Genomic DNA, 27,041 nt, shown 5'->3' with positions numbered 1-27,041 from the left:
AGGGAGCACCAAGTGAAAATCACCCTTATTGTCTTTTAATCCTCTTAAGATAGAGACAACTTTTCAACCATAAGACGTAGGAGCAGAAGTAGGCCAGTATGTTAACGATGAAAGGAAATGAATATGCAAGTGGTGTCCGGCTCACAAAATCTCATTCTACAGGTAACTGCCAGCTTCCTTAAGCCACCACAAAGTGCTGAATTAAGCAATTGTGTTACAATTATGATTAACTGTAAGTTAGCCCTGAGAATCTAAAGCCAAAAACTTCTGGTAGCTGTTCCCACTCCCATGCTGCAACTCCATAAGAGCATAGATAGCTTGGATCAGCACTTTCAATCACGTCATTGGCTGATGATATTACCTGGATGTTCGGAACTGACCAGAGAACCATTTCTCTGCTTCAAGTATTCAAAGCCCCCTTTAATTCCTTATAATGAAACCTGAGCTCATTATGTTTTTTTTAAAAAAATTACTGTATTAAAAGATGAAGGATCTCCCTCATGATCAACAGAAAATAAGTAGTCCAAACCACAACCATTTCTGAATCACAATTAAAAAGGCGAAGAAGGATCAATTGCACGAGTCAATTCTTCTAGAATACATACTGTAGCTGAAGTAGCTCGTGTTTATTCATTCAACAGATAAGTATATTACTGTCAAACCTACTTAAATGCAATTCTGAAGCCCAGTAACAGGAGACAACTCACTTGTATACAAATCTTTCCTGAATTCCCAAATCAAATTATTCCAGTTGCAATACAATTCCATTAATTTGTAAGCAAGTTGTTTAGACAAAAATTCTATTTGTATGCAACAAACCATTTTTTCCTGCATATCTCTTCTTACCCTAACCCACCCTCAGTACCTGTATTCCATTTGATCTGATACAGAAGCCTGGTCTAGCATTTTTTCTTGTGTGTTATCTGTCACCATATTCCATGTGATTTGGCCAAACTGTTTCATTGAAAGTGATTGGGAACTGTTGACTAATTGATGCTAAGGAGTCAACATTTAAAGAAAGCTGTATCGGATAAATTATCACTGCTCATAAACTAAACAGATTCTCCTGAATTCAGAGTCTTGTGGTAACCTTATATATATCTCCACTTGGAGATCAAAGTGAACCCACTGACTTACCTAACTTATTGTTGTTGGTGTAAACTTACAAAATTGTAGACTTTAAACAGCTCCATGCAGTTTGTAGTCTGTTTAATGTGAGGAATAATTTGAAGGCAATTCAATTTAAACAATCACTAGATCAACAGCCATCAATTTGGCAATCTCTAACACGCATCACCTTTCTCACACAGTATTTAGAAACTTTTGTTTAAAAATGCAGAGACTCATGTTCCACAAAGCACATCAGACATGAAACCATTCCACTGAATGTTAATAGTGTAAATTGGGCAACTCCAGTAGATGCACGGAAAATGTAATAATTCTTTCAGCCATCTGTCAAGGTGTTTGAACTGGAAACTAGAACATAAGCAAACCTTTTTATAGGACTGAATGAAACAAATAGGGATTACGGTAGTGTAGCAGTTATGTTACTGAACTAGCATTCCAGAGGCTTGAACTAATAATCAAGAGAAAGTAAGTTCAAATCCCACCATGGCAGTTTGAGAATTACACAGTGTTTACAACACGGAAACAGCCCATTCCACTCAACGGCTCCTTGTCAGTATTTATACACCACATGAATCTCTTCCCACGTTCTTAATCTAACCCTACTAACATTTCCTTCTAGTCCATTCTCCTTTATGTCTTTATCTAGCTTCCCTTTAAATGCATTTATATTAGTCATCTCAGCTGCTCTTTGTGATAGTGAATTCCACATTCTAACCAGTCTCTGGCGAAATAAGTTCCTCATGAGTTCCCTAATGAATTTATTAGTGACTATCTTATGATTATGGCTCCTAGTCCTGATCTCCTCTACAAGTGAAAACAAATCCATGTCTACCCTATCAAACATAAATGGAATAATGGGTGTAGTGGGCTGAATGTTCTATTCCTATTACATAATTTGTGCTTTGAAAAGCAAATTGTCAAAGAAGGTTTTTTTTTCATATTGTGTACTAATGCCATGACTTGTGTAAGATATTTTAAATTAGTACCCTGGGCTATACAGCAGCAGGATATGAGTTCAACATTGACCCTCCATCACCTGATATACAATAGGATGGTGCCAGGCAAAGGATAACTTCTTCACTGGGAGTGCTGTACTGTCAGAGGTGCTGTCTTTCAGCTAAGGCATTAAAATGAGCCCTCGTCTGTCCTCTCAGGTAGATGTAGAAGATTTCATGGCACTATTGAAAGAAGAGCAAGTACCAAATTGGCCTGCTCAATATTGATTCCTCAACCATCACTGCAAAAAGCAGATAATCTGGTCCTTTGTATTACTGTTATTTGAGGGAACTTGTTATACATAAAGTGGTTGCTGTGTTTCCTTATTTTACAACAGTGATTGCATTCCAAAAAAGTGTTATTCTTCAGAGAAGAAATCTTCTAATTAGGATAAAACTTGGCAAATAATGTATAAAATCCTGCTGTGTCAAACTAGCAGATCCAGATAGATTCCACTGCCATTTGTGTTAATGACTGTATGCTGATAACTTTTCCATTTATGCATTTTTCATTTATTCTTTTCATATAAAATTGGCCTCACACTAGTAGGTGAGAGATAAAAGAAAGCAATATGAGGACAATCCATTCAAATATGGAAAAAATTGTGAGCACCCTGATTATGTGTTGACTATTTGAAACGTCAAACATCCCTAAGGGATGTTCAAAGGACGCGAAAGGTTCCCTGCAAATACAATTTTGTTTTTTTTTACTTCTTTCTTTATGGAAAAGAAGGAACAATTGGAAAAAGAAAGCAGGCGTACTGGAATTTAATTAACATCCCATCCTGAAGACAATACAGAACCACTGCAGAAATCCTTCTGTACTGCACTAGTTTGTCAATCTTGATTTGAGTCCAAAGCCATCTGACTCAGAAGTTACAGTGCAGCTTCATGAGGCACACTTAAGTGTGTCAGTTTGGTCGACAGTGTGTTCCCCTGACTCACATGCATGGATGATGGGGTCATGCTCAATTTGCAGATTCCTCTCATGCATCCAGCTGAAGATGGTTGGTATGAGAAACATTCAGAAATAAATTCTTGACCAGCAATGTGGATACAAAGCCTGATGCTCGCTCCCATCGTCATTGCATAAATCAGTCAGAATGTTCACAGTATGAACATTTTTTTTCCATTTTTTGAGCAGAATGCAATTTTCCCCATATTGCTTTCTTTTATCTCTCACCTGCAAGTCCGAGGCCAATTTTGTATGTAAAGAATAAATGAAGAATGCATAAATGGGAAAGTTGTTTGCATACGGCCATTAACACAATATGGCAGTGGAATCTATCTGGACCTGCCAGTTTGACACAGTCAGATTTGATCTATTAGTTGCCAAGTTTCATCCTAATTAGAAGTTTTCCTCTCTGCAAGCAGGAGAATACTATGAATGAAGATGATAAAAATGAAGATGCAATTAGAATTAAGAACAGTTAATACTTTTTACACTGACAAAACTCAAAGCCAAGTGATTTAAAATGCTGTAAATCCTAGGCAAATAAAATTAAACATCTGTTGGGCTGAATTTTTAATGTTCAGCACAAGCCATAAAAAAGATTAAATAAATAGGTACTATAGCAAAGTTGTAACACACTTGCACAGTTCACAGGATATAGGAAGCTGTTCTACCTATCTGAAATGCTAGATTAATGAATACTGGCCACTGCATCACTAAAACAAATTGTTCCAACCAGGTACTGGTCCTCTGTCATGAGCAAGATGCGACTTACCCTTTTTCAAATTGTTCATGAGTAAAATTCAACACTGAGCCTCACTGCAGCCAACGTGAGTGAGTCTTTCATTTTACCTGGTGTGTATTATCCACAGTATAAGAACTGCCACTCCTGACAAACACGAACGATTCGTGTGGTGCCAAGCTCGAGTGAACGATCAGTGTACTCGGCGCACACAGTTGACACTGAGACAGCCAATTCACCCAGACGCGAGTGAATGCTCATCCTGTAAAACTCAGTGATACATCACGTAGCACAGGATAATAACTGTAGAGGTGAAACATTGGCAGAAATCTGTCTGCAGGAGATTTGGAAGAATGGAAGATTTGCAATTCAAGAACTCTACAAATTAAGTGCTTGAAGGAGCTAGCCTGCCACCATGGGGTTTAAATGGAAACAAAATACTTCATTCTGGAACTGCGAGTGTGTCCTGCTATATTGTCACCATTATATATATTTTTTTAAAATGAAACACAAAGCTCGTAGTGACGAAGCATCTGGGTCAGTCAATACACTAACTATAGAAATTAAAGCGGGTCCTCGATTAACTGAGATTCTGGCATGTGGAGTCGATATTGATAAGAGAAGGCTGCAATGAGATTTGACAGCTCCTTATGCCAGCAACCATTTAGAGGTCCAGTCTAACCACTTTATACCCATCATGTTCTTTACATGTGCTGCAACTGTAAAGTGACATCTCTCCATATCAGGTCCGTCATGAGAAATGCAACAAAAAGAAACACAAAAAAAAATGGCAAACATGGGGTAACAGACTGAACTTAAAGATGAGTAACAACGAAATAAACTCAGCTTATCTTTGCGCTTAAGTACAGCTGAACTATCCAGTAATACGTAGCAGGGATTGCAAGCCATACCTGTGTCCATAGCAACTACATATGTACGATCAACAACTTAAAATAGTCAGTCAAACTAGTGGCATTCCACAGCATGACACCTACCTCACTGTAACCTGCAGTTTTAGTTCTCAGTCTGCAGCCGCTGAAATCCTGGAGAAGCTTCAGCTTGTGTGGCTACTCTACACTTCTTCAAGGTTCTGCCATGCCGAAGAATGTGTTAAAATCAGAAGTGGTGTTTTCTTTAAACAAAAAGAAAAGAAAAACAATAAGTTGTTCTTGTCTGAACCAAAAACAGCCACTGTCATAGGGGGCTGCCTCTCCTGCTGTCAGTGTTGCTTCCACAGTCTGGTGCCTAGTGGAAAAAAAAAACGAGCTGCTCTCAATGTGAACAGAGGAGCAAGCTCTTGCCTCTGATATAGTGTTACTGCACAGGGATTCTGCAGGCATCGGGAGGACAGTGTGACAGACAGCTGGGCTGCGCCCTCCTGCCGAGGGACAGGATGTGATGTGAATGCAGACAAATGAGAGGCAGCCCTGAACAGCAGTATCACATCCCTCATTCAAACTGATAACAGCTTCAGCTCTCTCGGATTCACTTTCAGTCCAATCAGTGGACACTATCAAGAGAGCAATAGGCACCATGAAGCATAGTGTAATCGTTCACTTTTACTGTTTTGCTTGCTTAAGCGTCCACCTTCAGTGTCCACCTTTCCCCTTTCTGAAAAAGCTGTCAAACATTCTGTTATGTGACGAGGGCTGCATTAAAGCAAGTTATAGTAAGACACCTGAATAAAAGGAGCAAAAATAATATCATGGTATGAATTGTTTTTGTCGTTTTAGGTAAGATAGGTTTGTTGTGTTACAACCTTCCCAAATATTTTGAGAGTTTCATAGGTCAGTCTTGCACCATCATAAACTGCTTGGGCTATAATGAAACAAAATACCATCCATTTATGTATCGGAAGCAGTTTCATTTTTAATCTTCTCCCAGTTCAACTGAAATAACTTTTAACATGTCCCCAGTACACGGGAGCACACAGCAGGGCAGTTGTCAAATTAAATGGGAAGAAAATATATGTTAATTTTTATTCCTTCATGTAGATATTACTGGGAAGGCCAGCATTTATCGCCCATCACAAGTTGCCCTTGAGAAGGTGGTAGTGAACCACCTTCTTGAACTGCTTCGGTCCGTGTGGTAAAGGTACACCCAGAGTGCTGTCAGGTAGGGAGTTTCAGGATTTTAACCAGTGACAATGAAGGAGCGGTGATAAAGTTCCAAGTCAGAATGGTGTGTTACCAAGAGGGGAGCTTACACAGAGTAGTGTTTCCATGTGCTTGCTGCCCTTGTCCTTCTAGGCGGAAGTGGTTGAGGGGTTGGAATGTGTTGTCAAAATACCTTGGCAAATTGCTGAAGTGCCTCTTGTAGATTGTGCACACTCCTGCCACTGTGCACCGATGGTAGGAGTGCATGTTTAAGGTGGTGGATGGGGTGCCAATAAGTGAGCTGCTTTTTCCAGGGTAATGTTAAGCTTCATATGTTTTTGGAATTGCACTCATCCAGGCAAATGGAGAGTAATCTATCACATTCCTGACTTGTACCTTATAGATGTCGAAAGGTTCTGGGGAGTCAGGAGATGAGTTACTCGCCACAGAATACCCACCCAGCCTCTGACTTGCTCTTGTAACCACAGTATTTATGTGACTCGTCCAGTTAATTTTCTGGTCAATGGTGATCCCCAGGATGTTGATGGTGGGGGTTGAATGATGGTAATGCTATTGAATGTCAAGGGAAGATGATTAGTTTCTCTATCTTTGGAAATGTTAATTACCTGGCATTGTGCAGTGAAAATGCACTGATTAAACATGTATTGTCTCAAAACAGTGACATTAAAGTAAATATAATCAAACAGACTCACCTGCATCTCCTATGCCACATACACAAGTACACAACTCTGTATGCATCTTGTATGTCCCCCATAGTTTTGTATTCAGTTCCATCATACACTCTATAAATACAATGCAATTTTTCATTTGAAGGCACCGCCTCAAGGGCAACTTGGGATGGGCAATAAATGCTGGCCCAGGCAGTGGAGCCCACATCCTGCGAATAATTTAAAAAAAAAAATACACCAGGTACAGTGGTTATTGCACATATATATAAATTTTCAATCTGTGCACGCCTCACACTGCCTTGTGCAAACCAGGTACAGCTCTATGTGCATCACAGCAGGAAAACCACATGGTGCTCCACATATTGTACACTTCATCTGCACCACATGCACAGTTTGCTACACTTTACATATATTCATGTACACTACATGCCACTCTGCTTTATATGCACCAACAAGAACACCATGCATGCCATGTGTACAAATGTAATGATTTGTACTCCCACCCCTGTGCAGTTTATAGTTTCCTCACAAGGAAATGCTGAGTGAATGTCTGTAGCTCCTTGCTAGGGCTTCCAGATTATGAAAGATTGGCAGACTACGACTCTGAATGGAAAGGGACATGTGGTTAACAGGACCAAAGGAAATAATGTTTCGTTTTGAAGGCTCTTCATCATGGCAGCCGTTTTAAGAGAAGATTTTACTGTCAGGAGCTAATTAAGAAACAGAGTAAACCAAAATAAGTCAAGTGTGTTAAATGAAAGTTGAGCAGTTGGGTTGTGGACTGCTGATTTGCCTTTGCATGTTTTATGTTCAAGCCCAAGGCCAAGTTCACCCCTTGTTCTTTCAGAGCCAGAATATTCACATTCTGGGTCATTTCTCTTAAGGTAAACACCTTATTTGAATCTGGTTTGCCTCCATGGGCTGAAACTGAAATTTTCTCCCTTCTCTTGAAGGCATTGACTTTGTGCTGGGATAAGATGCTGGGCACCCTCAGGAGCTTTCCTGAGTAACTATCATTTACAAGTTAGCCTGACCAGTTAGACAATGTCATCAGGCTGGCTACTACAATCAAGTCCCATTCCTTCCACCACATAGACTAGATAAGTACCAATCAGAAGGAATAACACTGGCTGATTTTGAGAGGCACATGGGTGGATTGCAGTGGCCCTTATCCCCAACTGGTTAATCTCAGATCTCTCAGGCTCAGGGCAACACATTCAAAATTTCAGAATTACCTGGAAAAACTCAGCAGGTCTGGCAGCATCGGCGGAGAAGAAAAGAGTTGACGTTTCGAGTCCTCATGACCCTTCGACAGAACTGTTCTGTCGAAGGGTCATGAGGACTCGAAACGTCAACTCTTTTCTTCTCCGCCGATGCTGCCAGACCTGCTGAGTTTTTCCAGGTAATTCTGTTTTTGTTTTGGATTTCCAGCATCCGCAGTTTTTTTGTTTTTTACATTCAAAATTTCTCTTGGTACCAGAGATGCAAGAAGAGTGAGGACACCCTGAATCACACATTGTGGGTGTCCTTGGATCAAAGACATGTTGAAGACTAGTATCAGCTCGGTGGGAAATCTTTCATGTACGGTTTTCTTCGGATTATTTGTCATTATTTAGTTATCAAGCTTCATTAAACAGGTGAGACTAAAAAACTAGGCAGTCATTTCAGTGCTCTTGCTATTGAAAATTGTGTTTTATGAAACTCAGAAAGTTCTCTCTCCAACCAAAGTTTGTTTATGAATTGGAACAAACTTACCATTTCTGAATTTAAACACATGAAATGCAATGCAAGAGGTGACTGTAGAAGTATATATGAAGGTGACATCCTTGAGAAATGGCTCTTGCTGCAAGGAGTGGTGAGGATGACAACTATTGCTGAGTATTTTTAATAGAGTTGATGGAATGGGGGGCTGACAGTGCTTTGAAATTGTAGCTGCCTGATGCAGGATAGTGTAGACACTGCCATTTTATTAAACTTCAGGGTCACACAGATTTCAATCCTGCAATACACATTCTGCCATCTAGGATTGCTGTAAAACTTATTTACCATGAAGAAATACTGAGAACAATTATTTCAGTTTCATTTTGAAATATCAACAGAACATTGATTCCTTATTTGACAAGAATTTGCAACTGTTCAGCTTATTTTACAGCAAAAGGTTAATGGTGTGGACAGGAAATAAACCAATTGCTCCATGTGGTTAATTCCTTTTTACTAAAAGATAGCTGCAGAGATAGTGGATAGTGGATAGGATTCCCTAGATTCTAGAACAGCCCAAGTGGATTGGAAGCAAATGTAACACTGCTATTCAAGGAAGGAGGGAGAGAGAAAAGAGGGAATTACAGACCAATTAACCTGACACCAGTCATTGGAAAAATGCTGGTATCTATTATGAATGAAGTCTTAGCAATGCACTTAGAAAATTATAGTATGATCAGGCAGTCAACATGGAGTGATGAAAGAGAAATCATCTTTGATAGATTTATTAGAGCTTTCTGAAGATGTAACTAGTAGGGTATATAAAGGTGGATCAGGAGATGTAACATGCTTGGATTCCCAATAAGGTGTCACCCAAAAGGTTAATACACAAGATAAGGGATCATGTGGGTAATATCCTAACATGGATTGAGGATTGGTTAATGGACAGGAATTAAAGCATAGGGACAAACTGAGAATTTCCAAGTTGACATCTATGCTGCAATAATCAGTGCTGGGGCATCAACGATTTATGATCTATATTAATGACATAGACCAAGAGACAGAAAGTAATGTATTAATTTGCTGATGATACAAAGCTAGGTGGGAATGTAAGTTGCGAGGAGGACACAAAGAGGCTGCATAGAGATAAGTGAGTGGGCAACAAGGTGGCAGGTGGTGTACAATGCGGCAAGTGTGAAATTATTCACTTTGGCCACAAGAATAGGAAAGCAGAATATTTTTTTAAGACGTGTGAAGCTTGTAAATGTTGATGTTCGAGGGGGGCTTTGGTGTGTTTGTACCATGAACACAAATTTAGTGTACTGGTACAGCGAGCAGTTAAGATGTCTCGTTGACCTTTATCGCAATGGGATTAAAGTTCAAGGAAAAGAAGTCTTGCTTCAATTGTACAGGGCTTTGGTGAGACCAAAACCTGGAGTACCATGCGCAGTTTTGGTCTCCATATTTAAGAAAAGGTTGCATGCATTGGAGCAGGTACAGCAAAAGTTTACTTGGTTGTTTCCTGGGGTGAGATAGCTGTCTTAGAGTAAATTGGGTCCAAACCCGCTAGAATTTAGAAGAATGAGAGATGATCTCATTAAAGCATACAAGATTCTGAAAGAGCTTGACATTGTAGACACTCTTAGGTTGTTTCCACTGCCTGGGGAATCTAGGACACAGGGGCACAGTCTCTGGGCAATGGGATGATCATTTAGGATTGAGATGAAGAGAAATTTCTTCACTCAAAGGGTAGTGAATCTTTGGAATCTTCTGCCCCAGAGGGTTGTGAATGGCCCATCACTGAATATAGTTAAGGCTGAGACAGACAGATTTTTGGCATCTCAGGAATCAAGGCTTTTGGGGAGCAGGTAGGAAATTGGAGTCAAGGCCTTAGCTCAATCAAGGTCAAATTGAAAGGTGGAGCAGGTTAAAGGGGCCATATGGTCTATTCCTGCACCTATTCTTAAGTTCTTAAAATTCATCTCCCTGTCATTCTTGAGATGTAGGTATCACTGACAAGGCTGGCATTTATTGCCCTGATGCAATGGTTTGATACAACTAGGCCACATCAGAGGGCAGTTAAGGGTCAACTTTGTGGAACTGGAGCCACATGTAGAACTGATGAAAGGACACAGATCTGAAACACTGGCCTAAATTTTCTGGTCTTGCCCGCCGTGGGAACTTGACGGACCAGCAAAAGGTCCATTGACTTCAGGCAGAAATTTCCAGTCCCAAGGTGGGCAGGACTGGAAAATCCCGCCAATTAACTCTCCACAGATGCAGCCAGACCTGTTGAATATTTATAGCATTTTCTGTTTTTGTTACGGATATTCATGGTCATTTTTACTGATAGCAGGATCCACAATTTCTGCAATGTCTATAGTTATAATGAATATAAACTCCTGCCTTTTAAAATCAGCAACCTGTCAATTATCCACAAAAAGTGTGCAACAATATTCAGAGTTGTTAAAAGTGATAAAAAATTAAAAGCAAGGTATTCCCATTCCTGTCATGGTTTTATTTATTTCAGTGCTCAGAACTATGTGTTGTTAATTTTGAATTTGTCTTATGTCTTGTTGAATACATCATTCTTACTTTACTGTGAAATGCTACAAGATACCTCCAAATACAATATGAATTTAAAACTACCATTTTCATTTAGGTCAAAAGAAAAATTTACAAATTCCAAACTGCTACTGTTGAACAATGACAACTCTTTAGGGAATTCAGCAAAGCCATTTAATATGAGGATTGTCAGATTGATTTCATCGGTGCGTTATTAAATATTATTCTATTTTGGTGGATTTTCAAGGTAACAATTGAGCAAAAGTCATTTACCTGCCAAAGCACTCATAGGCAAGAGTCTGTTGACTTGTTGCATGTATAGCACAGAAAGATGTGCCCTGAGACTTTGGTTCTATTTAAACTCAGTGGTTTTACTTTATGTTAAAACAGCTATAGATGATCAACTTTGATCATTGTGTTGCACAACATAATCCTGATGAAACCATACGTAATGAGCTCAAAAGCACCATTCTGTAATGATCTAAATGGCAGCAGCAATAAAAGTAGCATTAATTCAGCAAATTTGTGATTACCGTTAATTTTAGTGATGGGTGGTGCTATTATAATTAATGATTAACTGAAGTTCGCAATCGAATGTCTCAGAAGTTCCAGGACATTATGGTGGGATGTCAGTCACTTATGCCATAATTTCCTGGGATGTTTGTACGATAAAGCTAGCCCAAGGTGTAGTTAGGTGTAGTTGCACCATTGTGATGATGCAGTGGCAGCTGTGACTCAGTTGGCAACATTCTCCTCTGAGTCAGAAGATTGTGGGTTTGAGTTTCACCTGCAGAAACTTGAGTACAAAATCTAGTGCTGCACTGTTGGAAGTTAAATCTTTCCCAAGATGTTAAACTGACTGACCTAACGGGTGGACATAACCTCCCTTTTACTGGACTTGTCGTCCAGGTTTCTGGATTGCTGATCCAGTAACTACTCAGCAGAAACTAAACGTGTAATAAGATCCGCTTAATGGAGGTCATGATTATATAAAGAAATTTATAAATTCTATAAAGGATCCTCTTTATCAACCCCATCATGTCTGCCTTGCAAAATAGCAGACAAGGTAGATTTTGTGCTGTGCTCATGGCTTAATGTGGGTAATTGTGAAGTTTTCCATTTTGGCAGGAAGAAAAAAAGAAGCTTATTATCTAAGTGGTGAGAGATTGCAGATCTCTGAGATTCAGAGGGATCTGTGTGTCCTAGAGCATGAACACAACAGGCTCGTATGCAACTATAGCAAGTTATTAGGAAAGCTAATATAATATTATTGTTTATTGTGAGGATAATTGATTACAAGAGCATGGAGGTTATGCTTCAGTTGTACAGTGCACTGATCAGGCTGCATCTGGAGTGCTGTGTACAGTATTGGTCTCCTTATTTAAGGAAAGATGTAAATGCATTAGAAGCAGTTCAGAGAAAGTTTACTGGGCTGATACCAGGAATGGGCAAATTGTCTTATGAGGAAAGGTTGGACAGGCTAGGATTGTATCCACTGCAGTTTAGAAGAGTAAGAAGTGACTTGATCAAAACCTTTAAGATCCTGAGGGATCTTTACAGGGTGGATGTGGAGAGGATTTTTCATCTTATGGGAGAATCTAGAAGTAGGTGTCATGTTTTAAAAATAAGTGGTCACTCAGTTACTCAGGGATGAGGATATTTTTTTTCTTTTAGAGGGTCATGAGTCTCTTCCTCAAAAGACAGTGGACGTAGGGTCTTTGAAAATTTTTAAAGCAGAGCTAGATAGATTCTTGATTAACAAGGGGCTGAAAGGTTGTCAGGGATAGGCAGGAGGTTACATTTAGATCAGCCATGATCTTATTGATTGTGCAGGGTTGAAGGGCCGAGTGGCCTATCCCTTCGCCTAGTTTGTATAACCATATGCCCATATATCCATATGTACGTAATTGGAAATACATGTATAGTACACCCAAATGGGAAAACAAAAACATTCCCATTGAGGGTAAGTGTATTTATGGATTTATGGTGCACTGAGTTGAGGTCAGAGCCTAGGTGAGTGGTAATCACTGGGGCCTGTGCTCTGGGGGGTCTTGGGCTCATTGGCCGAGTAGCCTATTATTCTGAATGGTCACTATCCAAAGCAGCCAGTCTGGCACGTACCCATCCCAATTAACAGGCTACACAGCCAATGATTGCTGTTGTTCAGTAACAGTGACTTATTCTATTGGCGCATGACTCCTGGTTTCACTTCCAAATTTAAAAATGTCAAAACCTTCCAGTAAATTAGCACCAACCAATTCACCAGCAATAATGTGCTATTTCTATCCACACAAGTGGAATTTAACAAAAAAAATTACACTTTGCACTGAGTGATAAGTATTTTCTCATTTTAAATTGAAACTAACCACACTTACAAATGCCCAGCATGGAGCATATAACAAGAGAGCAAAGTACTGAAGAGACTGGAAATCTGAAATATAAACAGAAGATGCTGGAATCACTCAGCAGACCAATCATCATCGAGAGAAACAGGGTCAATGTTTCAGGTCCACCATCTGCACTAGTTAGAGATAAAGGGTCACTGACCTCTGTTTCTCTCTGCACAGATGCCATCAGACATGCTAAGCATTTCCAACACTTCCCATTTCTATTGGAACAAAAATAACCCTTTTTCCAGCCTTCCAGAATACAGCCCGATGTCTTGTGAACCTCTCGTTCCTTTTCAGCAAGAAACCCCGCAGCAGCTGCCTGAGAACTGGTTTGACACATTAAACATGAATTTCAAAAAGAAAGTTAATGTATGATGAAAACATAAGCAACAATGTCAAAGCAATAAATTGATAATTTAAAAAAGTAATTAATAAAAATGACCATTAACAAGTGCCAAGCAGCAGAGCTAACCAATAAAACCATTTTTGTCTTTTCAATTAAGAAGCAGAGCTAGAGTGACAGACTAGCCCCATGTCCTGGTCACCAGGGAAGGGGAAGGGGACCAGGGCCAAGCTAAGGAGTTCTGTTTAACTAACACTGACCTTGCATTTGCCTCTGGTGATGTACACTCCGAAGTGGCTTCGGCGGAGTTCATATGAAAATGAGGGTTGGAAGCAGGTTGGCTTCCAGCCTGGGTTTTCTTCCTCTCCTGGCCCGGTATGTTGATAGGTTTTTGGGGAGAGAAGAGGAGGAGGGGGAGGGTGTGTGTATGTATGTGTCCCTCCCCACTCCAAGCAGCCTCTGTGTGTCTATGTGTATATGTGTGTCTAGCTCATTCCCAGAATCAAGGTTCTCACTCTCAAACATGCTCACTCACTCACTCACTCTCACACATGCTTATTCACTCTCGCACTCTCACTCACTCACTCTCACCCACACTCACTCACTCATACACACACACACTTTCTATCATACACGCTCACTCACTCTCATACACGCTCACGCACATACACACAAACATACACTCACACACACTTCACACATGCATACTCATGCTCACACATTCCCTCACACACATGAAGGTCAGGACTTTGTGGCTCCTCCGTGGCGAGATCCTCTGCGAGGTTCTGGCAGCCCAGCCAGAACTCCATTGACTTTCAGCGGGTCTGGACGATCCTGGCAGTGGGCAGGCCGGAAAATCCCACCCAAAGTGTCAGACTGATGTAATGGGTGGGTATGATTTTAAGTCTGAGGTTCACATACATTGCTGAGCAAGAATAGAGTGAGTTTTACTCTATGTCAACCTTATATTACAAAGAGGGAATGCGATTGATGGGAACAGAGAGCCAAAAAATGTTGTTCCATTCACTAACATTGATATCTCTCAGCTTGATGAGGAAAAAATATTTAAACATTTGGGGAGCTCATTAAATCTATTATAGAGACAAGGAAATACAAGCGAAAGGTATAATGAGAAGGCAAGAGATTCATTGAATGCAAGAATGCTCAGTGCTTCTCAATTAATAATAAACAGTTTTTCTTTCCCAATTACACACACACTAAACAAACGTATTCATTCATTTCATGTTGTTGAGAAGCTGGAATCTAGAGAGTTATTAAACAGTTATGTCAGGTTCCTCCTAAACAAGAAAGAGAAAAGATTGCATAGGGACTGCAGAGGAGCAGCTGGATAAGCAAAATATATGGCACAGCCAACTTGCATTCATAAGCTTTGATGGAAATAGACTAAACTTTGTGAAGTGATTGCCCTGGTTTTAACTCAGGCCAACAGTCACGCTGACATGGGGCGAGGCAGGTGACTAATTCTCCAGGTATCCATAGTGAGAGTCCTGGGAGGTGGAAACCCCAGGGCCTTATGAATTGGAGAGACAAGAGAAAGATATCTGGTCATCAGAGAGTCAAAGGAATGATTCTGAGCATTTGTATATAATACAAATTAGGAGCAGGAGTAGGCCATTGGCCGCCCCCCTTCTCCCCGCTCCCCACCCCTCCCCCAGCTTGTTTTGCCATTCAATAAGATTATGGCCGATCTGATTGTAGTGCCAGCTCCACATTCCGCCTACCCCCGATAACCTTTGACTCCCTTGTCCATCAAGAACCTATCCACCTCTGCCTTAAAAATATTCAATATAACATATAAAATTGAATATATAATGTTATACATAAATGTTCATGCATAATATTTGGGTAAGTGGTGGGTTGACAGTGGGGTTTGGGAGGACCAAGGCAGGGAAGGCCTAAGGTCTGGTCTACCTGCTTTGCAAAATAAAACACCATCCTGGATCTCATCTGTACTCAGCTTCTCTTGCTGCCTGATGGAGAAAACAAAATGGCTTCCTTCCACAGATCTCCAGTTGAAGATGAAGTCAGGCCTGATAAGTCAGGTCAGATTTCAAAGGAGGACCCCACACTGTTTGTCAGCTGTTCAGAAGAGCAAGTTAAAATCGCAACCCACTGGCAGGCAGGGGGATCAGTGCAGATAAGTCGCGCACAACATTTTAACTGACTGCCTGCCTGGTATCCATCAGTGGGCTGTGTTAAAATTGGTCCTAATGTTTATGTTCGTTTGCTGAATTTTGGAAAGCTAGATTCCTGAGGATTAGAAAGGTTATCAAATGATCTTGTAAGATCTAGTGAGCGAGTATATAGAAAATTGCAGACTTTTAGAGGAGATTTAATATTGATTTAGGAAAGAAGGTCAAGGATGACAAACCAAGTGTAGCATTTTTTTACTATGACAACCTAACATGACATTCAAGGAGAATACATTTTCTCTGCATATATTGTGCCTGCAGTCACTTTAACACTATTACAGCACTGCACGACACATGGGCTGCAAATTCAAAATTGGGTTTAGCACGGTGGTAAAGTCCTTAATGCCAATGGAGTAAAAATAAATATCAAGGCAATTTTTAAACAGATAGCTTGTGCCATGAGGCATATTCTAAATAATCATCTGATGCATAAACAAGTAAATAAATTCAGTTGTTGAATATAGAACTGACTATTTGAGGTGAGTCATTGTGTAAACAAAATCAGCAGTGCCTGTTGTGTGCAAAATGCTCCAGATTAACTCCTGTGCTCCGTCAGATTTCAACACTCCAACCTTAAAAGAAATCCTAAAACTTTGATAGTTTCAACTTTAAACTACAATTATCTAATTCTATTAAATGGCTATTATTGCTCAAAACACATTGTTCCATTAACCCTAAATTTAAGCAAAGCATTAATATAAGAAAAGTCAAGGACAAGAAAAGGTTGGTCTATCAAAGTTTATCCCTCAGGTACCTTAATTTTAAAGACAGCACCTCTACCATCATAACAGCTGAGCAATACTAACAAGACAGAGGAACTTTGATGAATTCTAATCAATTATTTAACTGATGTAAATACCCTGAATTAAAAAAAAATCATTAAGTGATTAAAAAGATACATCTATAAGATCTGCAGTTACTGTCCACCTGGGAACTAGATAATTAAGCCTCACACAGCTGAGTCTGTAATTATGTCAGTATGAGGGAATTTTAAAAAGTTGTTCATCATCATAATGAGAACAAAATTAATTACACATTACAGTTTATTTAGAGAATGCACTAAACCTTATCTATAATGCTGCTTTTGGAAATAATATTTAAAACTCCGCACCAGCAGCGGCTGCAATATAAAGCAAGTGTCTTGTGATTTATTCTCAGAAAGGGAATCATGAACAATTTGGAGTTTCTACAATCATGTGGTATGTCACAGTTTTACAGTGAGAGGTGTGTACAATATGAAGTGCATTATATAGTGATGGCAGTGTGAAGTATCAAAGAATTATGGTCATGCTGTGTTATAGTTCACATAGGAAGTCCAAATTGCTTTTACAGTCATGCTGTAGTCTGGATAGTGATGGTAGAGGTTTGAATGTACTTTCTATCACTGACCAGGATTCTCTCCCACTCTTACTGTCTGCCATTGGCACGTTTTAGAATGATTTGCAGGTTGACGCTCAACCTGTTTGGTCGTATTATGAATGCATCTTCCTTGGCCATCAGGTCCTGGCCTGGGGATCAAATCCAGAGCTTCTGGCTCGGAGACAGGGATGCTACCCACAGCACCACAAAACCTGCCATCAAAAAGATATAGAAGAGGGCACACTGTATATGAGAAAATTATAGTGAGAGTTATATGACATTTCAATATACATGGAGAATAGCAGAGGTTGTTATGGGGCTGAGGGGACTAAGGCATGTCAGACATCAATACTATATCAGAAGTATTTTAGAAATGCAATCATTGTTGCAATTTCAGAAAGGAGGCAGCCAATTTGTATGCAGCAAGGTCCCAATGTAAGAAATTGGGGCCTCACATAAACACACATTTTCTGCATAATATAACACCCTCAAAAAAGCTGTCTAAAAAGGCAACAATTTTTAAACCGTCTGTGGAAACAGACAAGGTCACTTATTTCATGTTGTCATTCCTAAATTAAGATGGTGTCTTCTGTACCCCCTTATCTATACAAGTGTTTAGAAAGGGCCAGTATATAACCCTCAGCAAGATGCAAACTAAAAAGCTGACCTCGAGCGGAGAGATGCACAAGGTGGGTGGTAAGCACCCTCATGTTTGGAGTACCTGTCCTGTATCCATTGGTCAGACGAGTTAGATGAGTGATTGATACTGGGTAAGCCTTTAGTCCCTCAGAAAAAAAGGGTATATATATTGGTGTCATGCTGGTGGTAGGGAGCTGAGGTGCTGGTGAGGTGGCATTGCTTGTTGCGCATCTGCCTTCTTCAGATGGAAGATGGACCAGAGGAGGAGGAGGAAGATTGAGAGATCAAGGAAAGAGTTTCCTAATACTTCGACTAGAAAGCGTAATGCTGTTATCACAAGCTGTTACAGGTCGTATACCTTTCTCTGTCTAATTAGTTAATGTGTCATATCTAAATTGTTGCTTCTTAATAAACTATCTTAAAATTACATACAAATGATCGACTGCCTATTTAGGTATCTGTGGTCCTGAACTCAGAATCCTTACATCAAGGTGATGATTGTCAGATAACCTGTTTTAGTGATGCTGTTTGATGGATAAGTATTAGAGATGGCACCAGACAGAACACCCTTGCTCTTCTTCCAAATAGTGCCATGTGATCTTTTACATCCACCTAAGAGAGCAGATGGGGTGTCGGTTTAATCAATCAGGCATCTACCCTGGCCACGATACAGAAACAGCTCTTATCAAAGTCACAAATGACATCCAATGTGACAATGACAAAGGTAAACTTTCCCCCTTCATCCTTCTCAACCAGTCTGCAGTGTATGACACAGCTGACCATGCCTCCTCCTCCAATGCCTCTCCACTGTAATCCAGCTGAGTGGGACTGCTCTCACCTGATTCCATTATAATCTATCTGACCACAGCCAGAGAACTACTTGCCATATCTTATCTTCCTGCTCCTGCACTGTTACCTTTGCCTTGGCCACCTCCTATTTCTCATTTACATGTTGCCTCTTGACAACATCATCTGAAGGCACAGCGTTAATTTTCACATCTATGCTGATGACATCCATCCCTACATCACCACCAGCTGTCTAGACTCCTCCACCATTGCCAAATTAATCGGACTACTTATCCAATATCCAGTACTGGATGAGCAGAAATTTCCTCCAATTAAATATTGGGAAAACTGAAGCCCAAGTTTGCTGTCCTCACACCAAACTCTCTTCCCTAGCTACCAACACCATCCCTCTCCCTGGCAACAGTCTGAGATTAAGCCAAAACAAAAACAGAATTACCTGGAAAAACTCAGCAGGTCTGGCAGCATCGGCGGAGAAGAAAAGAGTTGACGTTTCGAGTCCTCATGACCCTTCGACAGAACTTGAGTTCGAGTCCAGGAAAGAGCTGAAATATAAGCTGGTTTAAGGTGTGTGTGTGGGGGGCGGAGAGATAGAGAGACAGAGAGGTGGAGGCGGGGGGGGTGTGGTTGTAGGGACAAACAAGCAGTGATAGAAGCAGATCATCAAAAGATGTCAACGACAATAGTACAATAGAACACATAGGTGTTAAAGTTAAAGTTGGTGATATTATCTAAACGAATGTGCTAATTAAGAATGGATGGTAGGGCACTCAAGGTATAGCTCTAGTGGGTTTTTTTTTATAATGGAAATAGGTGGGAAAAGGAAAATCTTTATAATTTATTGGAAAAAAAAAAGGAAGGGGGAAACAGAAAGGGGGTGGGGATGGGGGAGGGAGCTCACGACCTAAAGTTGTTGAATTCAATATTCAGTCCGGAAGGCTGTAAAGTCCCTAGTCGGAAGATGAGGTGTTGTTCCTCCAGTTTGCGTTGGGCTTCACTGGAACAATGCAGCAAGCCAAGGACAGACATGTGGGCAAGAGAGCAGGGTGGAGTGTTAAAATGGCAAGCGACAGGGAGGTTTGGGTCATTCTTGCGGACAGATCGCAGGTGTTCTGCAAAGCGGTCGCCCAGTTTACGTTTGGTAGAGGAGACCAAACGCAAACTGGGCGACCGCTTTGCAGAACACCTGCGGTCTGTCCGCAAGAATGACCCAAACCTCCCTGTTGCTTGCCATTTTAACACTCCACCCTGCTCTCTTGCCCACATGTCTGTCCTTGGCTTGCTGCATTGTTCCAGTGAAGCCCAACGCAAACTGGAGGAACAACACCTCATCTTCCGACTAGGGACTTTACAGCCTTCCGGACTGAATATTGAATTCAACAACTTTAGGTCGTGAGCTCCCTCCCCCATCCCCACCCCCTTTCTGTTTCCCCCTTCCTTTTTTTTTCCAATAAATTATAAAGATTTTCCTTTTCCCACCTATTTCCATTATAAACAAAACCCCACTAGAGCTATACCTTGAGTGCCCTACCATCCATTCTTAATTAGCACATTCGTTTAGATAATATCACCAACTTTAACTTTAACACCTATGTGTTCTATTGTACTATTGTCGTTGACATCTTTTGATGATCTGCTTCTATCACTGCTTGTTTGTCCCTACAACCACACCCCCCCCCGCCTCCACCTCTCTGTCTCTCTATCTCTCTGCCCCCCACACACACACCTTAAACCAGCTTATATTTCAGCTCTTTCCTGGACTCGAACTCAAGTTCTGTCGAAGGGTCATGAGGACTCGAAACGTCAACTCTTTTCTTCTCCGCCGATGCTGCCAGACCTGCTGAGTTTTTCCAGGTAATTCTGTTTTTGTTTTGGATTTCCAGCATCCGCAGTTTTTTTGTTTTTATCTCTGAGATTAAGCCAGTCTGTTTGAAACCTTGGTGTCACATCTGATCCCAAGATGAGCTTTTGACCTCATATTCATGTCATCACTAATACTGCCTATTTGCACCTCCAAAACATTGCTCAACTTCACCTTGTCTCAGCTCATCTGCTGCTGAAACTCTCATTCATGCCTTCTCTATCTCTAGCCTCAACTATTCCAATGCACCCCACATTCTACCCTCTGTAAACTTGAGGTCATTCAAAACTCTGCTGCCCCTGTCTTAACTTACAGCAAGTCCCGTTCCCCTACCACCCATGTGCTAATTGACCAACAATGGTTCCCAGTCAAGCAACATCTTGATTTTAAAATTCTCATCCTTGTTTTCAAATCCCACCTTGTCCTTATCCATCCCTATCCCTCCTCCTCACGCACAACCCTCTGAGATATCTGTGCTCCTCTAATTCTAGCCTCTTGTGCATCCTCAATTCTACTTACTCCACCATTGGTGGGTGTGCTATCAATTGCTTTGGCCCCACACACTGAAATATTGTCCCTATATCTCTCTGCTTCTCTACCTTGCCTTCCTTCTTTAAGACACTCCTTAAAACCTATCTCTGACCAAGCTTTTGGTCATCTGACCCAATATCTCCTTATATGACTCAGTTTGAGTCATATAATGCCCCTGTGAAGCTCCTCAGGATGTTTCATTACATTAAGGGCCCTATATAAATATAATGTGCTGTTATTGCCATTGTTGTGTTGTCTGAAAGACAACATACTGACAATTGAATAATCCGTTAATACTGCACCGGGCCATCAGCCTAAATTTTGTGCTTGTGTCTCTGGAGTGGGGCTAGAACTCATGACCTTCTGAATCAGAGGCAAGAGGCACAGCTAACACCTTCATCAAAATGTAGTACATATTAAAGCTATGAATTATAAGGCTTTTGATATATCAGTGTATTAAAAGAGGTGTATTAGAATTTTTGTAATGCAGGCTGCAATATGTCAGAGTGGACCTGATGTAAAAAATAAATTTAAGGTATGAGGAAGTAAATGAGCACTGATATAAACAGCTTTTTTAAAAAATATAAAAAAAATAATAGGTGATATAGACAATATTTAGCGAGGCAATCATGAAATCCCATTTAGATTTCACAAGTAAGGAATACCATCATAAATCACTTGTGCCCTCATCCCACAGGAATGATTAGGTCATCTTCTCTGCTGGAACAGAAATAGGATTTTATGATTTTCAGCTAAGTGTTATCTGCAACTACAACTTTCTAATGTCTGGGAGAAAATAGGTGTAGCAAGAATCTGAAACAACACACAAATAAGCTATAAAGATTATTAGAAAGCACCTTTTCACTCCTTGAGATAATTTGCACATAAATTTCAGAATCCCCATTCAAAAAGCTGTCAGCTGTCAGATAATAGTCATCTCTGCACATTCAACCAATCCCACTCCTTGGTCAACTGATTTGCTCACTGGCTTTCTGCTTTGAGCTGTTTCTGCCATCTGGTTTTCTCCTAGCCAAATGACAAAAAGCAAATCTCACAAACATCCATTACAAAGAATTAGAGTCAAATCTGTCATGTTCCAAAGATCATGTAAACTACAATGAATAAAATGTTCACCGCACAATAACCTGTGACCTCCACATTGTGCTGAAAAGATCATGATGCGGAAACTGCAATTTTTGTGCTTTGGAAAGCCTAGGTATCCTCGCTCATAGGTAGGTAGGTTTAGGTATGTGGCAGAAAAAAGCATCCCTTACTTGTCCACTCAGTATAGTCTAAATCTTTGTAGTATGGATGTCAAGAGGAGTAGAATATCAAGACCAGAGCAGCACACTAGAGTTCTTGTTACTGAACCAGACCACCTTGTTTATACACTTCAATTTTCCAGGTCATCCAAAAAGGCCACATGGAATACATGTTATAAAGTTTCTCACAGCAATTATCATATTTACGAAACTCTCCCAGGAATACTGTGACGGAATCCTACTCATTGTAGGCAAAAGTTCAAAAGCAGAGGACACTATTACTTGCCAAATCAAAGTTGGTGGGGCAAGCAGTGGGCTTTGACAAATCCGTGACTGGTTTGACTGTCCCATACAAGCCCTTCAAATCACTTCGAACTACCGACATCAATCAAGTTGCACCCTATTAAAGTTAAAATATTATTTCTTTCAGGCAGCTGTCTTTCCTTCTAAGATGGTAAGGAGCTTTGTTTCTCATCCATGCCGCAGTTATTTTCATTATTCATTATTGCATCTTGGCATCACTGACAAAGCTGGCATTTAATGGGCATTCCTTGTTGCCTTTGGAAAGGTGGTGGTGGGCCTTTTTGCTGAACCATTGCTGAATAAGGTTCTCATACACTGCTGTTTTTATTCTGTGCAATCAGAAAGGAACTCTGAACAAAGGTCCAATGAAGTAGCAACAATTTATTTTCCTACTTTGTGTTATGAGAACATGACCTTTTTATGCCTGGTTGCTTACTCTTAGTGCTAATATATTTTATGCACCATTATATTCATAATTTGTGGCTTCCTTCAAGCAACTCCATCCATTTATCTGTTGCTGGGTGCTCTTAGTGTGACCAATGACCTGTGTGAACAAACACTCGAGGTCTATAAAGCCTCACCTCATGGCTCCCTCCATCTAATCCTATAGTATGTAGAAGCTAGACAAAGGAGCCTGTAATAGATTGGAATCCAAGGAATGAGTTTTCATGAGAGATATCCTAACTCTGCATGAGGAGATGGGGGTAAGGCAGGTATTGGGGGGAGGGATGCAGTGGCTGCATAAAATATGTCCTAGAGTTCTCATGGTAGACTGATGCAGAACAAAGATTTCATGTACAACTGCATTCTTGTGCCTAATGTACAGTTCCCTGTCTTTGGTCAGACAATGCAGTGTGCTTTGTACAAGCTAAAATGACGCCAGCTTATGGTCATGCAGACCAGAACAAATTCTGTAAGATCTGAATCTCTCAGCTCTATAGCTGAAGAAGAAAGGGAGCTAGGGCTTCAGCCAGGAGGTTCTTTCTCCTACGTAAGTAGGCATGACTTACCTAAGAGTTCCCTCCAAGGTGGATGAACTGGGCTGGAACTTGCAATGGATGATGCAAGGAGCTGTTTGCTTTTGTGATTTCAAACTACCAGGTGGCTCCTAAAGCAAAACCTACAAAAAATGGAAAAGAACATGCTACAGTGCTATCTGTAATAAACCTCTTCAAACAGCACTTACATGGCAATATACTGTGCCTTATGCTGCAGCCAAATGAGAGTTAGTGAGTAGAGGAAAATGATGTAACAGAAAAATGGAACCAGGTCTTGGAAAAGATAACTTTCAACCTCCTCAACTCTATCTTTGTGGTGCTATAGTACCCAACTTGGCAACCTTGAAAGCTGTTAGAGGCTGCAATTTGGGGCCTAAACTTCTATCCATGTCTGCTTTCTTCTGTCCTTTGAGAAATACAGCAATGTATGTTGAATATTTCAAAAGTGCCTGCAGTAATTTACCAGTATATTCCCATATCAGTGTACAGGCAAACAAACATTCGTCACACGGTTAATTCCTGTTAGAAGCATTATGGTGGGCATCAGCATGGCAAGGCTTCCAGTACTAAATTGTACCTTGAAGGTGGGCCCTCTCATCAGGTAAGCTTGATATTCTAGCCACAGAGCTATGAGGTGTTTTGTTGTGTGGTTGGCATTTAGGAGGGAGTTCTGTGGATTGTCTATCATCCCAAAGTATGTTGCTCGAGTCTCTCTAAATCATTTATTGTAGGGTGGCCGAGTTGTACTGTTAGTAATAGGATTGAACTGCAGACACTTCTTAAGTGGAAACATTAAGTTTATTTCCAATATACTCAGCAGCAACTACACGCGTGCTTTCAACTCGAACTCTATAAGCAAAATTTTCTGTCTGTTGGGCAGGTGGGCCCAACCCAATCTCCGGCGGGTGGGGAGCCGATCCCCGCCAGCGAAGCGGGCTGCGCCGCCAATTAAGGCCCACCCAGTGTGATGTCCGGCGGGAAGTATTACGCGTTTCCTGTGCGGGTGGGGGGGATTCCCTAAAAGCGAGAGTGCACTCTTTTGCGCATGTGCACGAAAGAGCGCACATCTCCCTGAGGCTAAGTGCAGCCTCAGGGAGATAATTCCACTTTGAGCAATATTAAAAATAGAAAAAAAAAATCCCTAACATGTCCCCCTCATGTGACAATGTCACATGAGATGGGACATGTTCATAATTTACAGGTTAACTTTCTTAAAACTTTTAACACCCTGCATGAAACCTCATCCCGCCTCTGGATGAGGTTTCATGTTTTCTGTATTTGCCGCTGGGGCTCCTGGCCGACCCGCCAACTTTAAGGTTGGACGAGCAGGTCCTTTAATTGTTTAAATGATCCTGTAAATGGCCTCAATTGGCGAATGACAGGTCAGCAGGCCCGCAGCTGATTTTGCTGTGCCCCCGCCTTCCTGAAAATTTAAATGAGGTGGGATGACCTCAGGCATTCTGCCCGATGTCATCCCACATCATTTTACGCATCGGCGAGCAGGCCATGCCCCCTGCTCGCTTACAGCAAAATTCTGCCTTATCTCTATACTGACTGCTGATGTAGCCCATGCTACTCTCCTACTGGTTACTACAGATCATGTGATTTTTTCTAACAAGTATTATTCTTAAAGGTACATTGCACACTAAATAAATCCATAATTACTATATCATGACTCTTTATTTACAGCAAGCATTTACCCATTTGGACTTTGACATGAGGTGGGAGCTTCTCCTCCTTCCAGATCGCCCTTACTTCTCAGTCATGTGATCAGGCATCATTATTACATCAGCATCGCATATGCTTCTGATGTTAACCCCTTTACTCTACATCACCCCGCCTAAAAGGCTTTATCCCTATCAAATTTCATTGTCCTACATCTCCCCCCACTAAAGTCTCAGACCTAACAGGGTTAGTCTCTGAGGCGCCTTGACCAACCTCCCTGATCTCAGTTCTGACCTCCTTTCAAGATCGAGGATATTCTATGCTCTCTTTTCTGTTGGTGTGAGTGTTCTTCTCATGGGTGGCTGTAGAGCTTGTGATAAGTCTTTCTTCTTCTTCATCGGGATATGTGTAGTAAGTCCAAGTTTCTATTGGTTTCCTCCCCAAAGATATTAAGGTTCTGTGGTTTCTCCTTATGATACCCTGATCTGTCTTGATCCTGTATGATCTTGGCTGTGGACTTTTTTCAATGATTGTGCATTCTTTCTGTTGGTCAGATCTGTACCCTCTCCCCAGGCTTCAGCACCGGTAACTCACATGTTCTATGCCTGTGATTAGTTCCAAGCCTTGTTGCTTTTCTGTTCTTCTTTACACTGCTTTGTCCTCTCATGGTCATTTGTGATGATGTTGAATTTGAGTTTTTGTTCTAGAGATGGTTTCAATCTCCTACCCATTGGTAACTCTGATGGTGAGAAAGCACATTGTGGTGCTGAAGTTCAATAACTCAGAAGAACTAGACTAAGGTCTTTGCTTTCCTGCAATAAATCTTTAACGTTTGTACTCCTCTCTTTGCTTCTCCATTCATTTGAAGGTAATGAGGTTAACTGGTTACCTAAACAAAGCCATATTCATTTGCAAAATTGAGGAATAGCTCATTGGCAAATTGTGGCCCATTGTCAGACATTACAATGTCCAAGATACCATGTGTTGCATAAATTCTCTTGAGGGATTGGGTGACTGCTTCTGCTATGATACTATGCAATCTGTTTACTTCAATCCACCTTGAGTGGTAAGCAATTGGGAAGGCTTTCCCCTAAATTCAAATAAGTCCATTCCCAGGCGCTCCCACAGCCTTGATGGAAAAGTATAAGGTAATGGTCATTCTTTTTGTTCTTGGCTGTTAACGGCCCAAGTAAGACAGTTTGAGATAAGTTCTTCTATAGATCAATAATGCTTGGCCACGAGACTCCTCACTTTCCACTCATAGGACAGTCCCACCACCCCAGGAATCAGTCTGGTGAATATTCATTGCACTCCCTCCATGGTAAGTATATCAATCCTTCGGTAAGGAGTCTAAAACTGTACACAATACTCCAGGTGTAGTCTTACCAAAGCTCTCTATATTTACAACAAGACTTCTTTATTCATGTCCTCAAATCCTCTTGCAATAAAGCCCAACATACAATTTGCTTGCCTAATTGCTTGCTGCACCTTCATGTTAGCTTTTAGTGACTTATGAACAAGGACACTCAAATCCCCTTGGACATCAATATTTCCCAAACTCTCACCATTTAAGAAATACTCTACATTTCTGGTTTTCCTACCAAAGTGGGGAACTTCACATGATATTCCATCTGCTATGTTCTTGCTCGCTCACTAGGCCTGTCTAAATCCCCTTAAAGCATTTTTGCATCCCCCTCACGACTCACATTCTCACCTAGTTTTGGGTCATCAGCAAACTTGGAAATATTACATTTGGTCCCCACATCCAAATCACTGATGTAGATGGTGAACAGCTGAGGCCCAAGCAC

At 40.8% G+C, this 27,041-nt stretch overlaps 1 long non-coding RNA gene across 2 annotated transcripts in view; it reads right to left on the bottom strand.

Annotated features, from left to right (window-relative positions):
• The window catches only part of LOC121281158, a 270,196-nt gene extending 265,045 nt beyond the window's left edge, over positions 1-5,151 (bottom strand). For both annotated transcript variants that reach the window (XR_005943831.1, XR_005943830.1), the window contains exon 1: positions 4,813-5,151. This is a non-coding gene — a long non-coding RNA (uncharacterized LOC121281158). The remainder of the gene's footprint in view (positions 1-4,812) is intronic.
• Between the last annotated feature and the right edge of the window lie 21,890 nt (positions 5,152-27,041).

Source organism: Carcharodon carcharias, chromosome 8 (assembly GCF_017639515.1).
Source record: "Carcharodon carcharias isolate sCarCar2 chromosome 8, sCarCar2.pri, whole genome shotgun sequence".
NCBI lineage: Eukaryota > Metazoa > Chordata > Chondrichthyes > Lamniformes > Lamnidae > Carcharodon > Carcharodon carcharias.
This window is presented reverse-complemented; position numbering and strand designations above follow the sequence as displayed.